Source organism: Macadamia integrifolia, chromosome 11 (assembly GCF_013358625.1).
Source record: "Macadamia integrifolia cultivar HAES 741 chromosome 11, SCU_Mint_v3, whole genome shotgun sequence".
Lineage (NCBI taxonomy): Eukaryota > Viridiplantae > Streptophyta > Magnoliopsida > Proteales > Proteaceae > Macadamia > Macadamia integrifolia.
This window is the reverse complement of record NC_056567.1, coordinates 29,635,238-29,646,744: the sequence shown is the minus strand read 5'-3', so window position 1 is coordinate 29,646,744 and position 11,507 is coordinate 29,635,238. Positions and strand designations below refer to the sequence as shown.

Sequence of the window (11,507 nt, the reverse complement as noted above, 5' to 3'; positions counted from 1 at the left end):
GTTAGTTAAAACGGGAACGGAAAAAAAACATTGTTCGGTACGGGTATGTTTTAAACGGATCAAAACGTGAACGAGACGGTCAAAAATACGGTCAAATACGGTAAAAACGGGAAAAAAAATAAAAAACGGACGATACGTGTTTTAAACGTTTATATTTAAATAATACGGTGTCAAAAAAATGGCAATATATAGACATAAATTGGCATAATAATTCTCTAAATACCTAGATAACAATCAAAATAAATAGTCCCGTTTTAAACGTTTCTATTTTAAAACGTTTATATTTTTTTAAATCCGTTTTTTTACTGTCAAAAAAACGGTACGGCGTTTAAAACGGCAAAAAAACTTCAAATATCCCCGTTCCCCTTTTTTACCGACTTTCTGTGAAAAATTCGGCAAACGGCGTTTAAAACGGCAAAAAAAGGGGACGCCGTTTTAAACGCGTTTTAAACGCGAATAAACTAACTAGGGTTGGGACTCTTTGCCGACAGCATCGGGCTACCCCACTATGCCACCTTGCAACCACTTAATCCCAGCCCCCAACCGATAATGACTGATGCCATCCATACCACCATGCTCCAAAACCAGGTGAACCTAAAGGTTGACTCCACCCCCAGGAAAATCACAAAACATACCCCTCTCCTCTGTCAACTCAATAACCCGAGTAATGTAACCTTACAGTATGTCTTCCCTCCACCTCAAACCTTATCCAAATTCCCCTCTGGAGAAGGTACATCGAGGCTTAGACCAGGCAAGAGGTTGCGGTTGGAATGCCAGGACAACACTTTCTTCTCCAACATTTGTGATCTTATAGCCGAAACTCAAAATCCCACCAAAACAATTGACCTAAGCATAGAGAATTTCAAAGAGAGGACTGTTCCAGGCGATGGTGACGTACCAAACAATGAACCAGAACATTATGGATATATCAATGTCGAGGAACTGCCACAAGGGAGAGAACCAGAGGATCCCGAGATGAACTGGGTAAGTCTTATTCATATTTTCCATCCTTTCTCGATCTATTTATCGTGCTTCTTTTGTGTATGTCTAGTCTGGTCATGTCTAGGTGTAACCTTGAGAAGAAATTCTGGAAGAGACAATTCTTTCCAAGGTATTCTCTAACCTCATATGCTAATCTTATCTGTTTTACTCACTATCATTTTCAACAATTATTCTGAGATATTAACATGTGTGAGTGTCCTCTTTTAGATTTCTTAGTCTCCCTTTTCAATAAATCTGTCCAGTAGCAATATTCATACTCAACTGGGCACCCCTTGCAAGTGTTTTTTGGTTGTCAGCTATTTGATTCTTTGGTCAGTACTTCAAAATGCATATCTTAAGTTGGAATGTTATGGGCCTTAACTCGGTAACTACTAGAGGGTGCCTTCTCTCACATGCTAAATCTGTGAACTCGGATATAATATTTTTGTGTGAAACCAAAATAACAGATCATAACTCTTTCAAGATGCACCCTTTCCTGAAAAACTATGATGCCTCTAGATTTATAAATAGTACAGGGAAAAATGGAAAGAAATGAGGCTTATGGCTGCTGGTGAAGCAAAACATCTCAGTAAAATCTTCCTTTACTGGCTCATGTTTTTTCATTACTGTTTTTAACCCAACCCAGGATATGCCATCAACTGGGCTCTGATCTGTTTGTATGCCCCGTCTCAACCGAACCAAAGAGTTGATTTTTGGCCCTTGTTGAGTGACCAACTTAGTGAGCTCAACCTTCCTCTTGTAATGATGGGTATTGAAATCACCTCATCGGACCAAAAATTTGGGAGTAAACCATTTAAACCTATGGGATCGGACACCTTGTTGGAAAATCTACTCTCCCTCTATAACCTCCAAAGTATCAAGCACCATGGTAACCCGTTTACTTGGTCTAATAAGCAGAAAGTGCCCAATCTCATCAAAGAGTGCCTTGATAGAGTGTATGTCAATCCAAACTGGATCACTCTGTGCTCAAACCCATTGGTCTCTAAATTGGCCTCAATTGGTTCTGACCACAACCCAATTGTTTTTCGAACTGTAGGACTTATTACAAAAACAAAAAAACTCTTTCATTACTAACATGCATGTATGGCTCACCCGGAGTTTTTTTCTTTTTGTTATGGAATATGGAAAGCTTTAGGAAGTGAGTCTCTCACATGTAAGCTTGTGTCTTTAAGCAGGATCTTTTCAAAATGGAACTGGGATATGTTTGGTCATATTGATGATATGGTATTTTATTATTTATCCTAGTTTCTCCAAACGGAAAATATGTACCTTGATTCTCTCCATGATCTTCTTAAAATGGAGCCGATCAAGAACAAGGTAAGTTGGATTTTGGATGCTAAAGAAAGTTTCTGGCACCAGAAATCCAGACATTTTTACATCACGGATGGTGACAGAAACACTAAATTTTACCATTCTGTAACTAAGGTAAACTTACATAAAAGGAAGATTGAATATATTGTCAATGATGGTGGGGGAAAAATTAACTGCCCTGGGGGCATTGCGGCTGAGTTTTCATCATTCCAATCCCAGCTTTTCACCACATCTAACCCACTGGACCCATTAGTTATTGAATGCCTATTTTCCCCTGTGGATACAAATCACTTATCCCTCATCACTGCACCTCCTGAGTTTCCCTCTAACTCTTCTAAGAGTTTGGAAAAGGAGAGAGTTTTCGCTCTCTAATGGAAGAGATTAGTATCCAGATAGGTAGAGTTATTGTCCATTTCTTTTATCCCAATCGCTTCACACAATTGTGTTTTTGTGGAAGCATCAACGTTAGAGCTGAAGGCTAAAGCACTTTTTTCAAAGTTTATTGTTAACCCAGAAAGATCTGAGAACAATTCCAAGATACATTTGATAGTGCCCAAGTCATCTTTATTAGCTCTACAAAAAATGAAACTATCATCTACAAAAAATGAATGGGTGATTTCAGGAGCATACCTGGCGACTTTGATTCCTTTGAAGAGGTTGAAATCCCTGTATGTAGACAATAATCTAGAGAGGGCTTCCATCACCATAATGAAAAGAAAAGGACTTAGGGGCATCCTTGACGGATTCCTCTAGAAGCAGTAAAGTGATTAAATCCTATGCCATTTAATTTAATGGAAAATGAAGTAGTGCTAATGATATTTCTGATCATTTCACACCATTTGTCTCCAAATCCCAAAAAACGAAAAATGACAAGGAGAAACCCCCACTCAACCTTATCATATGCTTTTGCCATATCTAGTTTGATTGCCACGAAACCTGACTTACCTTTTTTCCTTTTCAGGAAATGGGATATTTCCTGAGCAATGATGATGTTACCTATGATTTGTCTTTCCGAGAACAAATGCAGCTTGGTACAGGGAAATGATTTGGTTTAGTATAAGCTTTAGTCTTGTAGTTAACAGTTTGGCAATGATCTTGTAAGTAACATTACAAAGGCTAATGGGCGTAAAATCTCCCATCGATTGGGCCGTATCATTTTTTGCAATCAAGGAGATGAGGGTGTGATTGGTTGAGGGCGGTAGTGAGGAAGAGTGGAAAAAATCTACCAATATTTGAAAACATCATCCCCCAAAAAATCTCAACACTTCTGGAAAAAAAAAAAAAAGCCTGCTATCCTTTGTGGGGAGAGGGGTGTTATTACAATCTACTTTGGCTTCAATGCCCTCTTACCTAAAAAACTGCTTTGCACTCCCCAAGACCATTTGCAAGAAACTTGATTCCATTTACCTACATTTCTGGAATGGAGATCAGAGTAACAAGAGAAAATTCCATTTGATTGGATGGAATACAATCTGCTAACCCAAGATAAGAGGATGTCTTGGAATTAGAGATTCAGAAACCCATAATTTGGCCCTCGTCCTTAAACTAGGATGGAGATTAATAACAAATGAAAATTGCCTTTGGACCAAGATTCTCAAAACCAAGTACTTCCATAATAGATCCATTTTTTACCACAAAACAGTGAGAGCTCGTGGTTCTTTTTGCTGGAACAGCATTTATAAAATTATTCCTTCGTTGAAAAAGATGGTAATCAAAAGAATTGGTAATGGAGGAGAAACTGCCTTTTGGGATGACCCTTGGGTCCAGAAAGACAACATGTCACTCGATCTGGCATGTTTAAAAGTGAGGGACCATCCTATAAAAACAGTTAGTGACACCCTGACCAACAGGCAATGGAATACGGCTTTATTAAACTCAATACTACCACCCCACTTTGTGGAGATCATTGTGAAGATTCCATGCTCATGAGAGAGGGACCAGTGGTGGTGTTCCCTATCGAAAGAGGGGACCTTTAAAACAGGTTTAGCTGCAAGATTCCTTAAAGAGGTGTTCCCTTTCCATTTCCAATGAACAACCCCATAGATGCAGGTGTACTAGTCTATGTGCTAAATGGTGGAAATTTTTTTGGAAGATCAAAATCCACCCCAAATTTAAAATTTTCCTTTGGAGAACCATTAACAACGGGTTACCCACTAAGGACATTTTATCCAAATGGGTGGATTTGGACATGTGGCAGTTGTAATAACAATCAGGAAACTGTCTACCATGTGCTTTTTGAGTGAGAATTTGCCAAGCGGGTTTGGGTCGCAGGACCCTTGGGTTTCAAACCGAACAAGATACCGGTATCAGATGTTAGGAAATTGGTAATGTTCTGTTTCAACTTGGCCTTTTTACCCAAAAAGGATCAATCATGGTTCTTTTCAATCTTTATGATCACAAGCTATTTCATTTGGAGGCACAGGAATCTACTCACCTTTAGTGAACAGAAACCAAGTGCACTCCAAACGATTAAATAGATTAAATTCTGGATCCCCACTGGAATGACCAGGATGGAACCTAAACCACTTTCCTATTGGATGCAAACAATGGTGACTTTGGAACCAGATACTATCACAGACACAAACAAAATTATCATCGCAAGTGTCAAGTACAAACGGGGGACTAAATCTGCATGGGCTCTAAGTATTGTTTCATCTGGAAAATGCATACTAATGGAGTCTAATTTTTGTATGACAGGAAAGGATGGTGAGGCAGAGGCTTTAGGATTGATACAAGGGCTAACTAAGGCATGAGCAAGACAGATGGAGATAGACCAGGTGTGGAGTGATGCGAAAGAGATTGGATGGCTACTGCAAAACAATCATGATTTTATGGTTAATTCATGGCCTAGAACCATGCTAGTAGTATGTCTAGAGTTGGAGAACCACTCCACTCACCCAAACTTTTGTATAATAACTAATCCTAAGCATATGGAGGACCTAAATACTCTAGCCAAAGAAGTACTGTCTACATAATAATATCAACTGAAAGTATTATGTAATAGCTCTAGGACTACCTAATCTATCTTTTATTTGTTTGAATAAAAAAAAAATTCATTTTTTTTCGGTACCCTTTATTTTTTTTTTAAATAAATTCTTTATTTTCTTTATAATAAAAAAAATTAATCTCCTTATTTGTCTCAAACTCTCAATATTAATTGAGTGGCTCTCCTTCTAATATTTAGAAATAATTTTAGTCTCTAAATATTTGTTTCTTTATTTGGTTCAAATAAAAATAATATTATATTTTTTACTCTCTCAAACTCTCACGCCCCCCCCCCCTCTTTCTCTCTCTCTCCAACTTTCCTCTTTCTTTTTTAATTATTTTCCTCCTTTCTCTCATGTTTCTCTCTCCTTCTATCTTACCACAATCTATACCATTTTTACATTAAAAAAGAAACTCTAATTTTATATTCTTTCTTTCTTTCTTTTTTTGTAAAATATTTTCTTTCCAATTGCTTTGCTAATTTTATTTAGTTTCTTTAGCAGTAATAATTCTCTAATTTTTTTTTTTCAAACTTAAAAAAAGATATATCCTTTTTGATTTCCTTCTATATCCTCTCTCTCTCCACATTCCTTCTCTTTTTGGAACTTGAAATCAATCAAAAAATATATTTTTTTTAGTGATAAGAAACAATATTAGTTTCTAAATAATTGTTTCTTTATTTGGTTCAAATAAAAATAATATTAGACTCTTACTCTCTCAAAAACTCTCTCTCTCTCTCTCTCTCTCTCTCTCTCTCTCTCTCTCTCTCTCTCTCTCCAACTTTCCTCTTTCTTTTTAAATTATTTTCCTCCTTTCTCTCACGTTTCTCTCTCCTTATCTCTTGCCACAATCAATATCATATTTATATTAAAAAAGAAATTCTAATCAATATCATATTTATATTAAAAAAGAAACTCTATTTTTATATTCTTTCTTTCTTTTTTTGCAAAATATTTTCTTTCCAATTACTTTGCTAATTTCATTTAGTTTCTTTATCAGTAATAACTCTCTAATATTTTTTTTGCAAACTTAAAATAAGATATATCCTTTCTGATTTCCTTCTATGTCCTCTCTCTCTCCACATTCCTTCTCTTTCTGGAACTTGAAATCAATCAAAATCTTTTCTTTTTTTCGTGATAAGAAATTCAATCAAAATCACATCCCCTAAAGACCTGGTTTCTCTCACTAATAGACATGGTTTCTCTCACTAATTGTCCAAGCAAAAGTCTCTTTGTGATGGAGAGAGCTCATGGTCGCTCAATTGGTGTTCTAAGCTTGATCCGCTGGCAAGGCTGCGACAAAGCCACCTGCGTCTCTTTTTCCAATGCCGAAGGATGCAACAGACAGGGTAGACAATGCTCTTTGTTGGACTCATGAATAGATGCTGCTACATGCATTCTCAAAGCCCTAGTCGTTGATTTTAAGGCCACAAGTCCCCATCGAAATCTATCGAATTCCTGGTAGCCACTTTATCTTTTTCTACCCATAATAAGTTTCAGAAGTTTCTTTATTTCTTGCCCTATTTTTAGTTTTTGGAAGTTTGTATTATTAGTTGGTATTTTTTTCTCCTTTGTTAATTAGTTGGTTATGTGATCCTTCAGCAATGTTAATGAAATCCTAGCTTCCAATGACCCAAAACTTTTGAGAGAGACTATTAGAGGAGAATGGGGTCTTAATGAGTAATGTTCCCCTTCTTTGGATCTCTTCTCGTTTTAGACCATTTGACATTAATACTTAATTATTAATTTTTTTTTTCTTAATTCTTTTGTGATTTAAGGGTACATTGTATTTGATTGCTATTCAATGGATGTAATAGCTCATAGAGAAAAATTGCCTGATGATTCAAATGAAGATGTTATTGGAAAATCACTAAATGCAGGTACTATTAGGAATGTGTCTTATCAATCAAATTGCAAAATATTAAAGTGTAATTAATTAATCTGGTTTTTTTTTTTTTTTTTTTAACACTTGGTAATTTCAAGTTTGATTTGGAATGTGGATGATACTTTCAAGATATGGTGAGAATGCAACTATGATTGGGAGAACCACAGAGGGAGCCATTGATATGGCTTTGAAAACAACTATGTTGTTCTCATGAGACTTGGATTCTTTGATGGCATTCCTTCACTTGAAGTGTTTGATATATAGGTGGAAAGTTGCCTCTTACATAGTACACTAATGACTACACAGACAAGTTGTCCATGAATTCCATGTCCCTAAGGCCACTTCCAGATTTAGCTACCTTGGAAGGCCTTATAAGTTCTTCAATGGTGAACCCTTTATCCTTTTGGTTATAGCCTTAGCCACATTCGGTTCAAATACTCAATGGTATCTTCTGCTCACGCATTTCAACTGAAATTAGGAAGGCTCCAACATTGTTGTGATCTCACTTATGAGGCTTACACTGCCGTCCAGGGAGAATATGATTGTGATTGGAGATGCAGAGCTCTTTTTACTAGTTCAAATCAATATTGACTTACCACAACTAGATGGTTACTTAGATCGTTTAGGTTAGCTTAAGTTTTTATTATCTTTTTTTTTTTTTTTCTCTAACTCCAGTAATAGTTAGGAGTGGTTATTTGTTCTTGAGTTCCTTAGTTTAATCTTTTGTTATTGCGATACAATATGATGGGATCTATTGAGTTTCTCAGTAATTTAACATTAACTTTGATATTTACAATCAAGTATTTCAGGTTTTTAATCACATTTTTATCCTACTTTCTCCATTTTCTTGTTTTCATATACTAGAGTTGGTATATATGGGATGGCAGAGCTTATTGATTGAGTTCCTTAATCCATTTTTTATTTTCATCCTACTATTTCTCTCTCGCAAAACGTAAGACAACATATATTCCTTAGATTAATTTTTGATAATTTTTGCCCTAGGTACATTTGCACGTATAATTTTTACTAGTATATATAAATATACATCGACTGACTATTCAACAAGCACAATTAAAAGTGACAAATGACACCGCCTTCCTTTCTTTATGTCTTAATTTTCGATTACGTGTATGGTGGTGTGTAACGCAAAACAGGACAAAAATCTCTATCCGTTGCCATTATCCCTAAAATAAGGTACCATTGACTTTCGTAAATTTGTCTAATCAAGTTGTTGATCATCAAGTGATTAAAATGTATTAAATTAATTTTTCTTCTCTTTTTAAATGAAATGGCTAATTCAACCGTTTATCTCCTTCAATTAATTATACATAAATAACATAATAAACTAATAATTAATTTCAATCCATCTATAGATTTTATGTACCTACTTCCAGTCAAGTGATGCAAGAAATAGTGGGAGCCGCGAGTAATAAGAGCTAGCCGTCCATGTTAATGCATGTATTTGTCCTTCATTCATTCAAAAACAAAACAAAAAATACGTAATGAAGGAACACAAAGGTTGGAAAATAACGAAAAAATGGCTATGGCAATTCAACAGCCACAATTAAAAGTTACAAATGATCCTACGTTCTTGTTATGTGTTTTAATTTCAATTGCTTGTATGATAGTGTGTAAGAAAAATAGGACAAAAATCACATTATTCTTACTCATTGCCAAAAAGAAAACATTATCCTTACACAGAGTTACCATTGACCTTCGTAAATTTGTCCAATCAAGTTGCCTTCAAGTTAGGAAAGAGTACTAAATTAGTCTTTCTTTTCATCTTCTCCAAAGAAATGGCTAATTCCACTGTCTATCTGCCAAATCTTATAGAGACTAATTCCATCGTCTTTTTCTCTATTTAATTTCATTCTTAAATTAATTATCCATAAATGACAAATTAAGTTATTTTTACTAAAAAAAAGATTTATCCCCACAAAGAGTTACCATTGACCTTTGTAACTTTGTCCAATCAAATTGCCTTCAAGTGATGAAAGGGTATTAATTAAATTAGCCTTTCTTCTCATCTTCTTGAATGAATTGGCTAATTCCACCGTCTATCTTCCCAAACCTTATAGAGACTAATTCCATCATCTTTCTCTCTATTTTATTTCATTATTAAATTATTTATCCATAAATGACATAATAAGTTATTCTTACTCATTGGCCCAAAAAAAAAAAACATTATCCCTACAAAGAGTTACCCTTGACCTTCGTAACTTTGTCCAATCAAGTTGCCTTCAAGTGGTGAAAGGGTATTACTTAAATTAGCCGTTCTTCTCATCTTCTACTTAAATTAGCCGTTCTTCTCATCTTCTCGAACGAATTGGCTAATTCCACCGTCTATCTTGCCAAACCTTACAAAGACTAATTTCCTTATCTTTCTCTCTATTTTATCTCATTCTTAAATTAATTATCCATAAATGACACAATAAGTTATTCTTACTCGTTGCCAAAAACAAAAATCCCTATATAGAGTTACCATTGACCTTCGTAAATTTATCCAATCAAGTTGCTTTCAAGTGATGAGAGGGCATTAAATTAGCCCTTCTTCTCATCTTCTCCAACGAAATGGCTAATTCCACCGTCTAGCTGGATAGGATTCCTCTCCATAGAATCCATGGACCATAGAGTGATCTCACAGCAGGGGTGACCTCAAGACATGTGCATGGGTCCTCCCAGTTGTGAGATCACTCTATGATCCATGGGCTCTATGGAGAGGATCCGGATCCCCGTCTAGCTTGCCAAACCTTACAAAGACTAATTCCATCGTCATTTTCTCTATTTTTTTTTTATTCTTAAATTAATTATCCATAAATGACACAATAAGTTATTCTTAATTGTTGTTAAAAAAAAAAAATAAATAAATAAAAAATAAAATAAAAAAATATTATCCCACAAACAGTTATCATTGAACTTCGTAAAATTGTCCAATCAAGTTGCCTTCAAATGATGAAAGGATATTAAATTAGCTATCTTCTCGAACGAAATGGCTAATTCCACCATCTATCTTGCCAAACATGACAGAGACTAATTCCATCATCTTTCTTTCTATTTTATTTCATTCTTAAATTAATTATCCATAAATGACATACCAAACCTGATAGAGACTAATTCCATCATCTTTCTCTCTATTTTATTTCATTCTTAAATTAATTATCCATAAATGACATAATAAGAATAATTAATTTTTTCAATCCATCTATTCAGATTTTATGTACCTACTTCCAGTGTAGGGATGCAAGAAATAGTGGGAGGTGCGAGCAATAAGAGTTAGCCATCCACGGTAGTGCATGTTTTTGTCCTTCATTCATTCAAAAGTAAAACAGAAAATACGTAATTATTGCATATAAATGAAGGAATACAAAAGTTGGAAAAGACGAAATGGAAAAATGGCTATGGCAATTCAACAGCCACAATAAAAAGTGACAACTGATACTACATTCCTTTTTCTGTGTTTTCAATTTCAATTGTACATTCCTTTTTCTGTGTTTTCAATTTCAATTGCATGTATGATGGTGTGTAAAGGAAAACAGGACAGAAATCACATTATGTTTACTTCGTTGCAAAAAAAAAAACACACACACACACACACACATTGTCCCTACAAAGAGTTACCATTGACCTTCGTAAATTTGTCCATTCAAGTTGCCTTCAAGTGATGAAAGGGTATTAAGTTAGCCTTTCTTCTAAGCTTCTCAAACAAAATGGCTAATTCCACCGTCTATCTTACTAAACCTTACAGAGATGACTAATTCTATTGCCTATCTTACTAATTCTTTCTTCTCATCTTCTCGAACGAATAGCCAATTCCGCAACTTATTTTACTGCACCTTACAGAGATTAATTCCACTATCTTACAAACATTATAATGGTTGTTGAGTGGCATATACCCACAAATGTATTATAGAATTCATAACTATTTTCATTGTTTTTTTTTTAAATAGAATATCTTAATGTTATCACACAAATTAAACAAAAGAACGTTTCGGTCCCACATACTAAGGCTCCGTTTGGTATCGTTATTAAAAAACGTTTCTGGAGTTTTTTCGTTCTATTGGAACGAAAAAACAGAATCTTCTGTTTGGTGGCATATACCCACAAATGTATTATAGAATTCATAACTATTTTCATTGTTTTTTTTAAATAGAATATCTTAATGTTATCACACAAATTAAACAAAAGAACGTTTCGGTCCCACATACTAAGGCTCCGTTTGGTATCGTTCTAAAAAAACGTTTATGGAGTTTTTTCGTTCTATTGGAACGAAAAAACGGAATCTTCTGTTTGGTGCACTTATGGTCCGTTTCTGTTTTTTTGGAACA

General features: G+C 35.0%; 1 long non-coding RNA gene across 1 annotated transcript; it reads left to right on the top strand.

The window, feature by feature from the left end:
- Positions 1–933: 933 nt before the first annotated feature.
- On the top strand, positions 934–5,275 carry LOC122093655. Its single transcript, XR_006144525.1, has 3 exons — positions 934–984; positions 1,067–1,111; positions 5,011–5,275. It is a non-coding gene; the product is annotated as an uncharacterized LOC122093655 (long non-coding RNA).
- The last annotated feature ends 6,232 nt before the right edge of the window (positions 5,276–11,507 follow it).